General features: G+C 34.1%; 1 long non-coding RNA gene across 1 annotated transcript; it reads left to right on the top strand.

Moving 5' to 3' along the window:
• Positions 1–287: 287 nt before the first annotated feature.
• On the top strand, positions 288–12,025 carry LOC134235942 (uncharacterized). Its single transcript, XR_009985504.1, has 6 exons — positions 288–374; positions 2,151–2,193; positions 10,243–10,342; positions 10,436–10,484; positions 10,831–11,179; positions 11,990–12,025. It is a non-coding gene; the product is annotated as an uncharacterized LOC134235942 (long non-coding RNA).
• Positions 12,026–14,686: the final 2,661 nt, after the last annotated feature.

The following is a 14,686-nucleotide window of genomic DNA, read 5'->3' as shown; positions in this document are numbered from 1 at the left end:
ACAAGCTCAGTCGTTTGGCAGGAGAACTAAGGAACATAAATGTTCTTGATATAAAAATTGACTTACATGGAAAAAAATTTTAAAACTCAGAAAAATATTTCACCTTTTGTGACAGAACGCTGCGGAGGGGTCACGTGACTGCCTTTATCACGTGAATGGCGCATGAGCAGAACGGTAACAGAAGTGCATTGAAATCGGAGAGGACAGCTTTAAAATATAATCAACAAGGAAACCAAATATTGTTTCTTTTATTGAAGTTATTCAATTAGTTCGCGAACTTTTTGATCATTCCTTGTATATACCAACTGAGTATAGGATCTGCGTTTGTTTCGTTGGTTTAACGTTGGATTCCACTTATTGATGAAGTAGTTTAGGTAGGTAAACGTTTTTTTTTTTTTATTTTGTTGTTTCGTTTTTTGGCTTTATTTTGTTTGTTTATTTTTCAGGATGGGGGTCTTAGAAGTATTGATTTGGTAGTAATTTACTTCTTGAATAAAGTTATAAATTAGGGTAGTCCGATTCACATGTATATAAAATTAGCAATTAAGTGATCAAAAATACTCATAAAAAGAATCTCTGAATCCATAAAGTTATGGGAGAGGACTACCTAAGTTGCTAGAACTTGTGTCCGATCCCTTTGACTTTTGTCAATAAAATATTTTCAAACCAATAAAGTTACAACATGAATGTAAATTCATCCACAGTATTTCCTTAAAGTTAAAGATTAAAGTTAATCATATTATGTAGGGGAAATTTTCAAATCTCCAATATTTTTGCAGAAAAGGCGAATTGGAATATAAGCAATGCATTTTCTAATTTAGATTTATACAAATACATCTGAAATTAAAAATCTATAGGTATCCAGGCATTCGGAGAAATGTCATGCTTTTAAAGCTTATTTGGTATATTTTTTCTTCTTTTCCCTTCATGTATTATGTAATACATAGTGTAAAAGGCTTTTGCTATCATTGCAAGACACCCACAAACCACTTCTTATTTAATATCATGCTAATAAGCATTGGTAACAAAGGTTGGATTCAGGAAAATCTTATTTCTCTAAAACTGTATTTTTCCCTTTTATAAGGTGCAAATGTCAATGTTTATAAACCTTTTCTAAGACTTTCAAAATCTTTGAATCGTATACAGATGAATTAAATGAAAATTATTGCATGAAAAGATTTCTTTTTCAACCTTCACAATGATGTATTTTAAATTAAATATTAATTTTTGGAGTTATTTTTCCTGGCTGAGGATCGGATATCCTTTAGAGCATTTTGTAAAATATTTTACCATGTTTTTATTATTCACTGCGTTTACCTTCTGTCATTTATCATTTATTAATGGCAGCTGATTCCACCTCTGATGTTTTGGAGGTCCGTGTTCGCTCTGCTCCAATTTTGTATTGTTTTACGGACTTTGATATCGAATACTGTTCGTTATCTCCATATCCATCATGTTCATATTGCTACTTATAGAAATACTCATTCTTGTACCTATAAATCAAAAGTTACATCAGATGAAAAGTATTGAATAAATTTCAAACACTAGAACCTTTGATCGCTCTGTTACATTCAATATTTTCAATGCATTTGAAACTGAACATAAACATTACGGTATTTCAATAAGTTTTAGGTTTCTTTCATATTCTATTAAATGTATCCAGCATAGAAATCTTATCCTTCAGGGCGCCTTTTATTTGAAAAAAAATATTATAAAAACATTGTTACAAAATCCATTCTCCAGAAGAATCTAAGTTTCATTGTATAAGAGCAATGTGGTGTTTGGAAAGAGCTTTAAACCTCAGTTGTTTCGTGTCAATGATTCCTATCTGGTTGGCCAATTTTGATAACGTGGTTGCATGGTGGGTTTTTTTTAAGCTATTTGTGAGGGGATAAATTTTGGTCCCTCAAATTTCATTTTCGAAAACATCATGTTGAAAATATTCTGAAATACTTTTTGTTCTTGTTTGCATTATGAATTCTTACAAGGCACATATTTTTTACAAGTCGGATGTAACAACATATAATTTATATACCCCTATTATTTTTTAAAGCCAGTTTTTGTTCTCGAATAACGTTTTTCAAGTTAAAATACATTATGAGCCATAAATATTCCATGTTTTCACACAATTATTTTCTTAGTAGATGTAGACCAGATGACACACACTTAATTTCGACAGTTGAAGCTAAACAAGTAAGTAATTTACACCCACTTTATGGAAAACATGCATAAAAACAATTTTTAATGTGCCGGCACGCCATGAGAAAAACCCGTCAGAACTATAGTGACGATTTAAATTTTACGCAAGTGCTACAGTACATTCTTTCCTGCACAGTAATATACAGTTGCAATTAACAAGAGGCTTATGGACCACATCGATCAGCTAAGCACAGTATTCAATATTGAAAAAAAGGTGACGAATTTCAAACAACCTGATGATGCTTCCATATCCATATAAATATAACAAATGGCTTTGCTTTTTTGAGTAAACGATTTTTCTTTATTAATTTGCAAAATCTTGACTCCAATTGTGGACCAGCTTTACTCTTTGTGCCCTTATTTGAATCAGTTTGACTTTACACTACCAGAGGATGCATATCAATATTACTAATTATGGTTTCTCTGTACTTGAGAATTTTTTTCCTATATATTGTTCCTTTGTAAAATGGAATCCCCAATTGTGGCCCATCCTACCTCAGGGGTCATGACTCGAACAAACTTGAATAAAACCTATTTGAGGATGCTTCAATTAAGATTTAACTAATCATAGCATTGCTTTTTCTTAGAAAAAGAGATTTATGTTCCTTAGTTCTCCTGCCAAACGACTGAGCTTGTTTTTTGATAAACAGGCAAAAACAAATAACATCATGCTGAAGTGAAATATGTCATTTATTAAAGTAAATGACGGAAAAGTAAAACACATTTAACAAATTGGGGGTCAGAAAAAGGAGGACTCAAATATAGAGTATTACACATCTTAGTCAAAATATTACACAATCTGACCCCCAGCACCATAATGACATTGTAGCATGATGTACATAGGCAAAAGGGGGGTCAGTCAACCAGACTAGAATAATAATTCCAACCCTGTAATCTTTCACAAGGTACAATATACATGCATTTTAAGTTGACCCCCTTATAAACATCATAAGTTTGGAAGACATATACAAAATGCTCTAAACTGCTGCCTGTCATCAAAAAAGGTGGGAAAACAAAATAACAAACAGCCAATAACAATACAATCGCGCAGGCATTAAATTGAACACAACTATGTTTCTCTCACCGCCGAGGAAAAACCATATATAAAAAGCCACACTGCTTTATGCTGAAAAATCATATGGAAACCTGCAGACATAAGCAAAATTGCGAGGTACACAAAATAAATGTCGGACTCATTCTCAGTAACCTAATACATGGATTTGCCATTTATTACAATGTACAAAAAGTTTACTTGTTCAGTAAGAACCTGCGGTAGAAATAAGTACTATAAATCTCTTTTAAACCCATTCAAACACTATCAAAAAGGATTGGTAAAACATAACAACAAAAATATCAACCTGAAAGAAATTACAAGCATTGGTGGCAGAAGGGGTGGATGGTGGGTTCGAAAAATTCAGCAGTTCAATAAACCATGCTTTCTCGTTTGGTAAACGGATCAATAATGATCACGTGGAAAAGGGTAAAATTAGTTCAAAAAAGGAACCGAATAGCTACTTAGTATAAAACTATGTCCAATACAGACACTGTTTTATAATAACATAATAAAACAAGAACATGTCACATAAATGAAATTATTTGCAATAATTACTATTTTATGTTCCTTAGTTCTCCTGCCAAACGACTGAGCTTGTTTTTTGATAAACAGGCAAAAACAAATAACATCATGCTGAAGTGAAATATGTCATTTATTAAAGTAAATGACGGAAAAGTAAAACACATTTAACAAATTGGGGGTCAGAAAAAGGAGGACTCAAATATAGAGTATTACACATCTTAGTCAAAATATTACACAATCTGACCCCCAGCACCATAATGACATTGTAACATGATGTACATAGGCAAAAGGGGGGTCAACCAGACTAGAATAATAATTCCAACCCTGTAATCTTTCACAAGGTACAATATACATGCATTTTAAGTTGACCCCCTTATAAACATCATAAGTTTGGAAGACATATACAAAATGCTCTAAACTGCTGCCTGTCATCAAAAAAGGTGGGAAAACAAAATAACAAACAGCCACAATCCAATCAGAGATTGGATCCACCCACCCAAAGGCGTCTTGGCAGGAGACGCAAAATTCCTCAACAGGATGATTAATACAAAAGCATTTAAACATCTTCTTTTTTTTAAATTGACATATACTCAGTTCAAAAGACAATACAATAGTTATTGTGAACAAGAAAAAGAAACATCCAATAAGACTGAGTGAAAACATTACAAAGGGCAAAACATCAAATAATTTTAAAAAGTGTACAAAACACCTGTCTGTAGTAAATATTAACCAGACAGCAAAATGGGAATTTATAATCATGGACACTGACCTTGTAAACTGCAGACAACTTCTGACCAGTCAACAAAGTTGTTAAACTTACATCATTCTGCATCAAAATGTGCCTCTTGACTGCAGACAACTTCTGACCAGTCAACAAAGGTATCAAACATACACCATGCTGCAGTCAACAGAGTTGTTAAACTTACACCATTCTGCATCAAAATGTGCCTCTTTACTGCAGACAACTTCTAACCAGTCAACAAAGGTATCAAAAAAACACCATGCAGCCTTTAAGTGCCTATTAACTGCAGGCAACTTTTGTTCAGTCAACAAAGTTGCTAAACATACACCATGCTGCCTAGACCTAAAAATATGCCTCGTGACTGCAGACAGTTAACTTCTGAAGCAGTCAACAAAGGTGTCAAACATACACCATGCTGCATAAAATGTGTCACATGACTGCAGACAACTTCTGACCAGTCAACCGAGATGTCAAACTTATAAAAATGTTCCTCTTAACTGCAGACAACTTCTGACCACTCGAGAGGAAAAACAGATTACCAAACTGAGGGTTTGAATTTGTGAGGATAGGTATAAGGAACCAACAGACAACTTCTGGCTTGGCTTGGCGGAATCTGACAATACAGATAATGTCATACATATGGTATAACGCTCTGACATACTATTGGTAACTGATGTCAGCAAGAGACATTTCAAATAAATTAATAAATACTGTGTATATTTAAAGTAATGAAACTGCCTCAACACGTATGGCCCCGTGCTCAGTGACATATAGCATATACAAAGTGGTATAAATTCTTTAACACGTATGGTCCCGTGTTTAGAAAATCTTCCATTTACAACATGTGACCCACTAAACACGTATGGTCCCGTGTTTAGAAAATCTTCCATTTACAACATGTGACCCACTAAACACGTATGGTCCCGTGTTTAGAACATCTTCAATTTACAACATGTGACCCACTAAACACGTATGGTCCCGTGTTTAGAAAATCTTCCATTTACAACATGTGACCCACTAAACACGTATGGTCCCGTGTTAGTGAAACATTCCATGTACAAGATGATCTAACTATTCAAATACATATGGTCCTGTGTTTAGCCAATATCTATTACAACATGATGTAACCTACTAAACATGTATATGGTCCTGTGTTTAGTAAAACATTTCATGTACAAAACATCTACTTTCTAAACACGTATGGTCCCGTGTTTAGAGAAATATTCCATATACAACATGATGCAACAACTTAACACATATGGTCCTGTGTTAACTGAGATATTCCATATACCAAGTGATGCAACTTTCTCAACATGCATGGTCCCATGTATAGTGAAACAACATTACATACAACAATCGAATGCATAAGTTTAAAAGCATCATCAATAGAAATTGCAGGGTTAATAAGCATGTATTTTATCCTGCATGACAGTAAATCCTCATTAGGATAACATTATGCTACGGTAATTTGCATTTGTCAAACGTATGGTCCCGCTCGACGACTACTGAGCTCTGCAGAGATTGATTATAGAGATGATTCATGAACTGTGTTCACCCTTTGTTTCATATTTTGTAGAACAACTATTATAGGAGATATGATTTCAACAAAATGTGTATCTTTTAAAGGACCTGTGATTTTACCATTTTCTTTCTTTTTCCATCTAAAAATATATATATTAATGATCCTATGATCACCCTAAGTCTTCTTTGATTTCTAGAAAGTTTTATTTTAGGTAGTTTAGTACCATCTGACATAAAACTTGTAAATATCCCTCTGACATGACTTTCAGTTTACTAGATCTTGATCAAAGCTTTGAAATATTCAAATGAATCTCTTTATCCTGAATGAGGTTAGTTTTTAGATTAAAGTTTTTTTTTTTTTTTTTTTTTTTTAAATACATCCGTCAATTGAGTTAAAGTGATTGGAATTTAAAATTTTGGGCCCTGCTTCATATCTCTAACCCCTGTTTCAGAAGAATTAATTAAAGTTTGCTTCATGTACTGAAAAAAGACATGAAGTGTATAAAAATCATTATTTCAAAATTAGGATATATATATATATATATTTTTTTTTACAGAAACTATTGAATTCAGTGAAAAACCATTTGATCATGATATTATCTTACTCAATGGACTTGTTGACAGAGCAGTCCCCAGACACATGAACCAATACACCACCCAAACTTAAAGTGGCTGTTGCCACAATACTTTGCTATGTTGAGGCAATGTCCTGGTAATGGGCACTTGTTTGTCCACTGTTGTGTTGTCTGTGCATGCATATCTGATTTCTGACTGTTGTTTCCACATGGCCTATATAGCTTCTGCAAGTGTTACCCAGTGTGGATAGTGTCTGTTTCTAATTTGGTGGGATAGGTAACGCTGGAAAAATAAAAGTGTAAACTACTATCCAGTATATGATATTCATTTTTTTAATCAAGTGTTCTGATCTAAATCAATATTTTAAGCTATGTCCTATACAACTGAACAATCAGAACATGCAAGATAAATTCTTAGAGAATGACCTAATTATTTTACTTTGGGTATTGCACAGCTGCAATAAATCAACAGGGAATAACAGGTTATGTAAATTCCAACATGAGAATATGTCTACATATATGCAGCATAAATTATTCTCATTATAACATTATATTACCAAAAAAGCACTTCAAAATTTGCATGTCATAATATACTACCATGCAGGTCTTGCACAAATCAACAAACACAAGTGCATTATTGTGCATATGGTCCTGCACAATCCAATAAAATACATGTGTATATGGTCCTACACAAATCAACAAACACAAGTGCATTACTCTGCATATGGTCCTGCACAATCTAATAAAATACATGTGCATATGGTCCTACACAAGTCAACAAACACAAGTGCATCTGATCCTGCACATTTTTCCCTGCAAAGTTCAAAAAAATTCATGTGTATATGGTCCTACACAAGTCATCAAAAAATGTGTGCATAGGGACCTGCATGAGTCAACAACTTGCATGTGCATATATTGTCCTGCACAAGTGTCTAAGTCAACAAAATACATATGCATATGGTCCTGCACAAGTGACTAAGTCAACAAAATACATGTGCATATAGTTGCGTACAAGTCAACAAAACAAAATGTATGTCAATTTGGCATAATTATGTATGGTTCTGCATGAGTCGACAAAATACATGTGAATATAATTCTGCCCAGATCAACAAAATGCATGTGCATATAATCTTTCATGAGTCAAAAGGTAATACATATGCACATGGTCTTGTCCAAGTCAACAAAATACATATGCATATTGTTCTGCACATGTCCACAAAATATGCATATATGTTCCTACAAGAGTCAACCAAATGTGTCAGTGAAATGAATGTGAATATGGTCCTTCACAATTATAAAATACAACATAACGTGTAAATCAGTGGTGGGTTTGCATGGTAAACATAAGTAGTGTACTAGTATGTGGACCTCACTTTTACACTAATTCTCAGTAAAAGGTCACCTGAAACTATGGTGTGCACCCTTAGCAACAATACTATATCAGCATTAAATCATGTAAATCATTCTACCTATATACAAGCTGTGCCTATGACCTGCACAGTTTATGTGATAAATGTGTATGTGGTCCCACGTACACTATATCTTGATTCAACAATTGAAAATTTGAATCATACACGATTTGTGTACCCATATAATGACAATATTTTACCAACATCATATAGGCAACTAACACCAAACAATATTTTTGGCTCCATGAACAACTTGAGTAAACTTGAGTAAGATCATTCATTGTTCAAACTCTTAAAAGGAAAAGCAGAATTTGTTACCAAGTATAATACCTGTATTGGTAAAAATATTGCAAAATTATATAAGGAACCAAAAAACTTTAGCCTTTAATTATGAGCTAATTAACTTAATTTTAATGGATAACACATGACTTCATCAGAAGTACTATACTATACTGGCCTGTTTTATACTGGGAATGCAGGAGTGTCAAGTGAATACTACATCAGCATCAATGGAGATCTCATAACTTGTAAAAAGGTAACACTCGTCACTGCTGAGCTGTTTATATTCACTCATCAATATCTGGTTTGTGTAGATGATTCTGACATTCAAGTCCTTGAAGAAGTGAAAGGTTTCCACTGTAACAAACAGGTTCTTATTCCCCGGCCAAGGTGAATGTAAGAAGCAAACTGTCTTGTGATATTTTGGATGGACAGTTAATAAAAATGATGTTATCACATAGATGCACATTTTCTAAGCTCAGCAAATTGCAAATCACCGTAAATAGGCAAAAGTTCCTAAAGGAATGAAGTTACCGGTGTGATTGATAAAATCTCCAGGCCTGATCGCGGTGTTAGGATTAACGATGTAGGTGAATCACTGACGGCCAGTTGCAAAAACCTCCCGGGAAAAAGTCTATACACTGTCAGGTCTATAATGTAATTGTATATTATTGTTTACAGCAGAGACCTACAGCGAAGGGTCTATGTTTACAGCTGACATAGTGTATGTAAGAGTTTTCGGGATCTCGAGCCCGACATTATTTACTACATATTTTACACCACTGTAGATACACTGACACTGTTTATCGATCGTTTACCAAATTTACTTCAGTTGACCATATTATTCCCCAGACGACTCGTAGTAATAGAATATCCATGTAAGAATCGCATGTAAAGTATTTTGGTCGTCTTGAATTGCGACTTCCTCAGCATGCTTAATGCCCGCATGTAAACTTTACAAGGCCGATTTCGCAACAAAAACTCACTTTACAGACGTTTTTCTGCAAATAACAAGCAGATCACATCGTCCGAAATCTTCAAAATGGCATCACAACAAAAGTTGTAGAATTTTCTTTGGGAAATATGGTATAAATTCGAAAAATTCAGCAGTTCAATAAACCATGCTTTCTCGTTTGGTAAACGGATCAATAATGATCACGTGGAAAAGGGTAAAATTAGTTCAAAAAAGGAACCGAATAGCTACTTAGTATAAAACTATGTCCAATACAGACACTGTTTTATAATAACATAATAAAACAAGAACATGTCACATAAATGAAATTATTTGCAATAATTACTATTTTTTTTAATATAGAGTTTTTGATCACTCATTGTGGGCTTGCCCTATCCCCAGGGCTCATGATTTAAAAAAAAATTGAATCTAGAATATGTCTCCATATAATATATAGATATTACCAATCGTTGCTTTGATGTTCTTGAGATGATATTTAACGATATTTTCCTATATATATATGTCTTTTTTTTAAAAAATGATTCCAAATTGTAACCCCACGCTACCACTGGGGGTCATAATTTGAACATTTTTTAATCAACACTACCTGAGGATGCTTCCTTATAAATAATCACAATCATAGCTCTTCTGTTCCTTGAAAAATAGTTATGGAGAAATTTCCTATGTATTCCGATATAAAAATTTATTCATCCATTGTACCCCCTACCTCCGAGGGTCATGGTGTGGACAAGCTTGAATCTACATCAACTGAGGATGCTTCCATAAAAATACATATAAGGCAAATCATGGCTTTGCTGTTCTTGAGTAGAAGATTTTTAAATGATGCCATTATTTGTTGATTAGTTCCTAATCATCTCCTCTTGAAAATGGCTGCGATCCTTCATTTGAACAAAATTTGATTCCCTTTACACATTTTCATTTTTTATGGCATAACATTTTTTTTTGATTTTATAACTCCTATATTCCAGACATTTGTGTACGTGATATCTGAAAAACATGCTGAGTGCAAGTTTCCCAGTGCAACGTGTGGTCGACTGGATGAGATACATGTACAACAGGATGCACGCAGTAAGAGTTTCTTCAAGATCTATAAGAATTCTCTCAAATTTGATTCTTAATTTACATTTTCAATGGAAATTGAAAAAATGATTTTGTTAACAGATGAGCATCCTAGTACAAAACCATTATCACGGATTCAATCAATCCCTGGGTTGGTAGTCTTTTCTTGATTTTTCCTTTTCGAGACTAAAACATATCTTGTACATTTGTAAATTTCAAATTTTTGTTTAAAAAGCTAAGATAGAATTCACCTTGTCACTGTCACTGTAGTAGGTACTGAATTCCTTTGATGACCAGAATACAAATATTCTTTAATGTCAGGAAAGACAAATATTTGTCAATGAATTGTTCGGTTAATATATTAAATCATGAACATTCTTTCATTTCAGTATATGCATAAGATATATCAAAGACAATCATAAGGAAATCAAGTTATCGAACAGCATTGAATCACAAAAATTAACTGAGAATTTCTAAAACACTTTCTATTATTTCAGGTCTGTGTCCTGTTTTTCCACGAATTCAACTTATTCCACCAAATTCAATTTTTCCACAAAGTTCATTTATTCCATCGTATCCAATTATTCCACAAAGTTCATTCATTCCACCAAATCAATTTATTCCACAAAATTCACTTATTCCACAAAACCCACTTATTCAACAATATCCACACATTCAACACTATCCACTTATTCCGCATTATGCAAGGTTTACACAAAATCATTATATTCCGCAAATTCCATTTTTTCAACAAAATCAATGTATTCCTCTTTATCAACGGAATCTACAAAATCCATTCATCCTACTTTATCCACATTATCAATTCGGAGGGCTTCTACCAATAGGGTACGTGTTTCTGTTCATTTACACCTCAAATCGCATGTCTACTGATAATTTCATAGGATTTACTCCTTTATTTTATAATTCTTCAATAGAATTTTAAATTTCTTTTTCATTCGTTGAATGAAAAATATTTCTAAAGGATTTTAGGCTGACAATAGCTGCAGATTTGTAGCGTTATTGTTTTATATATTGGTCTTTGACCATAATGCTACAGATCCGATAATGCAGAAAAGGTGCAATTTACGATGCAATATTTTTTGCGCACTTTTGGGAAGAACTTCTCCACTTTCTTGCATTGGTCAATCAACCACCTTTCTTTCCCTAATTCTAGACACATTCTGTAGCTGCTATATTCATTTTTTCCCCACCTGTCAAACATTTATAGTTGTCTCTACAGGCAATAAACAGGCTTGTAGTGAATTTTCAGCAATCTAAAGTATAATTTTAATCAAGCGAGTTTATCACATGTATAGACGACTATAATGTGTTGGTAGATGGATAACATATACAGGGTAGTTAAATAATGTGCCTAAAAGTAGGGGGTGAAAGGTAGTTAATTGACCGATGCTGGAAAGTAGAGAAATTCTCCCCAAAAGTGCCCAAAAATATTGCGCCGTGAATTGCACCTTATTTGCATTTCGGGATCTGTAGCGTTATGGTCAAAGACAAATATATAAAACCATAACACTACAGATTTGCAGCTAGGCTGATAAGAGATTTAAGTAGATCTAAGTTGATACTTTTATCTTGTTTTTAAAAAAATGGTATATGAGTTGCTAACGTGCTATTAAACGTTATTTTCCTGCGTTCCAGATCAATTCTGCCAGAGGCGCCGCATTTAGAAGAAAGTTATCTAGACTGGGCACAGTTGGGTAAGTAACATAACTTTGCTATAAGCTTTTCTAAAATGATATACAGGTATATATATTGAAAAGGTATATTATCAAACAAGGGTACTTATAAAAGCTTAACCACTCATGAATTTTTTCTTTCCTTATCTTGCCTAATCTACAAAACACACTACAGCTGAAATAAATAGATGGAAAATGTAAAAAAAAAACATGAGTGAGAATTTTAATATCTCATAGGAGTCATGTACATGCGCCGTGCACTTTAACTTTTCAAAGTTCACAAATTTGTTGTTTAAAGGATATTCAAGCTCGAAAATGTTTCTAAATTATCTCCACATGCTTCCATGCTTAACTTTCCCTTCAGGTTTGCTTCGTTTCGAGCAAAAGTTCATTGTAGTTGGAACATAAGCTAACTGTAGCCAGGTGTTGGATGTTGGATCCACCTATTTGTGTTTAGAGTCTTCATTGTTTGTCTGTCTTCGTTGTCATTCGCTGTCGATGTCACGTGATTTAGTATGATAGAGAGAAAGGGGTGTATGAGAGAGAGAGAGTGAGTTGTATTCACTAACAAAACCTGTTTTAAATTACCTGTCCGCCTATACCCATACCCATGCACACCGTCAAGGTAGAAGCACCAATTAATGAATGTATAGCGTATAGGGTGATGTAGACTGGTAAGCTATCCCAGAATTTTCCATCGGATGAGATTACAGCAACAGATACGTCAGACATCGACTGGAAGAAAGAACAGAGAGAAGATAAAACCATAGCCAGAGTCATAGAGATTTTAGAGCAGGGAGAGAAGGGTTGGAAAGAAACAAAAATGGTACAGAAATATTTAAGAGAGAGAAAGAAACTTCAGATCATTGATGAGATTTTATACAGAAATTCCTTCTTAGATGGAGAGAAAGTTACTCAACTTTGTTTACCAGAACATTTCAAAGATGTAGTTTTCGTAGGCATTCACAAAGAAGTAGGACACCCAGGAATAGAGAAGACCATTTGGCTAGCAAAGCAGAGAGTTTTATTATCCAGGGTTAGAGCAAGATATCAGAGCCAGAGTAGAGAACTGTGAGAGATGTATCAGAAGTAAAACACCTATCAGACCAAGAGCCAATCTTCATCCCATTACATCAACCAAACCATTAGAGATTCTTTGTATTGATTTTTTGTCCTTAGAGAAATGTAAAGGGGGGTTTGAAAATATCCTTGTTATTACAGATCACTTCACCAGATACGCCTGCGCAGTTCCATTGAAAAACCAGTTAGCGACTACAACAGCTAAAGCTTTATATGAAAATTTTATTGTCCATTACAGTTTTCCAGATCAACTCCATAGCGACCAAGGGAGAAATTTCGAAAGCAAAGTCATCAAAGAATTCTGCAAGATAGCTAACATCAAGAAATCGAGAACAACGCCATACCATCCTGAAGGCAACGGATCAGTTGAAAGATTTAACCAAACCCTTATTAAAATGCTGAGTACACTAGAAGAAAGCCAGAAAGCAGATTGGAAATCTTATGTTACAACATTAGTACATGCCTACAATTCAGTCAAGAATGATGCCACTGGGTATTCTCCACATTTCTTAATGTTCGGATGGCACCCACGCCTGTCACTAGATGCATTCTGAGGAATCAAACCAGGAAATCAGAATGTAGGAGCAAAAGATCACCAATCATATGTACATAAACTCCAAGAAAGATTACAGTATTCTTATAAAGTTGCCGCAGAAGAATCAAAGAAAAATGCAGATAAAAATAAAGAAAATTTTGATAGGAAAGTTAGAAATTCTAAGTTAGAAATTGGGGATAGAGTCTTAGTTAGAAAAGTAGGTTTTAAAGAAAAGCATAAACTTGCAGACAAGTGGGATGAATATGTTTACATTATTTTAGGTATTCCAAATGAAGAAATTCCAGTTTATGTTGTTAGGCGTGAGGACGGAAAAGGGTCTACACAGAAATTTTCTTTTGCCTTTTAATTGTATTCCTACTAATGTTATTTCTTCTCCAGTTTCTAAACAGGTCAAAAAGAATCAGAGTCATCAGACAACACCCACCATTCCTTCAGATGATTCATCTCAAAGTTCTTCAGATGAGAGCGATAGAGGAGTTTACATCATACCACAGAGACGTCGTTGTCAAAACACTCAGCAGTCTTCTCCTCGACAGTCAACTATAAACCAATCCTCTCCCCGACAGTCAACTATGAACCATTCATCTTTTCGACAGTCATCGAACCATTCTTCTTTACATGAATCTACTTTACCATCTTCTTTTTCTAGATCTTCAGTTTCAGTGAATTCGCCCAGTATTAGTACTCCACCTCCCAGAAGATCGACTAGAGTTAGTAAACAGCCAGAGAGATATGGGGAGTGGCAGTATGTCCAGGATGTCAGCCAGAAATGTGTTTACTTAGAGACATTAGTGTAGAGCCAGCAGAGATGTGATTAGTTATAGACACTTGTGTAGTTTGTTCGTGTGTCAGTATGTTTCTAGTTATAGATTTTCATGAAGTTATACTTCTTATTTTTTTTACTATGTGTATATACTTACAGGTACGACTTATATATTATATGATGACAACAATGAAGTTTGTTCTTCATCAGTATTACTACTGATGTATGATAGCAAGTATATTTTTTTAGTACCACTTGAC

The sequence above is a fragment of the Saccostrea cucullata genome, unplaced genomic scaffold (assembly GCF_032062105.1).
Source record: "Saccostrea cucullata isolate Sc308-1 unplaced genomic scaffold, CSIRO_AGI_Scuc_v1 ctg1034, whole genome shotgun sequence".
NCBI classification, from domain to species: domain Eukaryota; kingdom Metazoa; phylum Mollusca; class Bivalvia; order Ostreida; family Ostreidae; genus Saccostrea; species Saccostrea cuccullata.
Note: the sequence above shows the minus strand (reverse complement) of the source record. Positions and strands in the feature narration are given on the sequence as shown.